This window comes from Antrostomus carolinensis, unplaced genomic scaffold (assembly GCF_000700745.2).
Source record: "Antrostomus carolinensis isolate BGI_N321 unplaced genomic scaffold, ASM70074v2 scaffold40469, whole genome shotgun sequence".
Lineage (NCBI taxonomy): Eukaryota > Metazoa > Chordata > Aves > Caprimulgiformes > Caprimulgidae > Antrostomus > Antrostomus carolinensis.
In genome coordinates this window covers 7001-8750 of record NW_010338633.1, presented here as the reverse complement: position 1 = coordinate 8750, position 1750 = coordinate 7001, and positions in this window count along the sequence as shown.

Here is a 1750-nt window from a genome sequence, read left to right as displayed (position 1 = left end):
GCTGTTGCTTGGGTTTATTTTTGAAGTTTGGGTCATGGTGTTAGTGTTTTGGCCCAGTTCTTCTTGAAAAGAGAGACTTTTAAAAGGAGGTGTAATGAAAAAATGACATTATTGGTACTCGGTTTATAAAATATTTTGCCAGTTTTATTAAAATTATTTCAGGGAGCTTGAATTTGTGGAAAAAAGAATTATTTTCAGGAATATCAAGAAGTCTTCTATCAATAAGTTGTAGATAAGGAAAGGCTGGTAAAGATGGCAAATGGGGTGCTGAGGGTTCCACAAAGCAAAACATCTTCTAGTTTTGATTTTCACAACTAAGCTGGTCCCAGGACCTGCCATCAGGCCTGTTCTTCATAAACAACATAGACTTGATTTGCAGAATTTTATTTTTCAAATGCAGAACAACAACGGTGCTTCTTGCTTCACAAGGAATGCTGCGTCACTTCCTGGAGGGTTTCGGTGTTTCTGAATCTGGTTCATCTAGTGTCAAAGAGAAAAGATTAGAGAGAAAGTACCCTGTTGTACATAAATGCAACTACTGCTGTTATTTATTATTATTATTATAATTATTGTGACAACAGCGACAATGCTGATGCTAACAGTGCTAACAGCTACTTAACTGGTTAATGACGGACCAGGTTAATAACGCACCTTTTGAGATCTGGAGAATCGGGAGGAAGAATTAGTGCAAGAAGGAAAAAATATGTTTGGACAGTTACAGTTTGCCGTCTAGACTGATGCCACTGACTATCAGGAAAAGGTGAGTCATGACAAAGCAGCTATTTCTTACCAAGAGAGAAGTGGGCTGCTGCAGGCATGGAGTGGACCCACTTATCTGCTGGCCCTGTGACGCTTCCTGTGTCCCAACCGTTTTACTTCTCTAGTTTTCAGTTGAAAGGAATTTCAACAGTATGGATTTCCAAAAGAGAGAGAGAGAAAAAAAATAAAATACATTTGACAAGCCAGATGGAGAAGAACTGAATCAAGTACAAGTGGTAACAATTAACTCCGTTTTTTTTCTTCCCCCCTTTAAATACCATAACAACTCCAAATTTATCAGTCCAAAAATCAAGCAGTCAGTTGACATTAAAGCTGAATAAAGAAGTTTCTGGGTTTGGCTCAGGCTGTTCCTCTGATAATTGTTTGGTGGTGAGCAGAAGAAAGGGGGCTTACTGCAGGTTGCAGTTGTTCAAGTTGCTTTTAACTTTTATTCCCCGCAGTTTGATAGCAAAAGGTATGTATGTGCCCTGTACGTGCAAGTGGCCTGATAAAGACACCTTGGCTTTGCCTGCACATGTGGGTTTTTTGGGGAAGATAGAGGAGAACACAGGAGCTAAGCTACCAAGGCTGGTGGTGTTGGCTTGTAGAGAGATGCTGCCGAGAGCAAGGGCTGGACCATCCAGGCAGTGAGGGCCAAATGCTGATCTGCTTGGAGATTTCTCTGGCACGGGGATTTCTCTGAAGGAGTCAATCTGCAGCTGCGAATGAAGTCCTTGTGAACACCACTGGCACATGTGCACTCACTGCTTATGCTGCCGTTTTGTTTGTGAAAACACTGGGAAAACTGGGGTGTCTCTAATACCGTGCCTTTGTGTGCAACCGGTACGATGCCCTGAGGTAAAATACATCTTATATTAATATCTTGCTCCCTCATCTAGTGATCCTTCCTGAAAAACATCCAGTGCTATGGGCTGCCTGTTTCAGACAGGGGCACTGAGAGGATGCTGCACATGGTGTTTCAGTGTTGCTC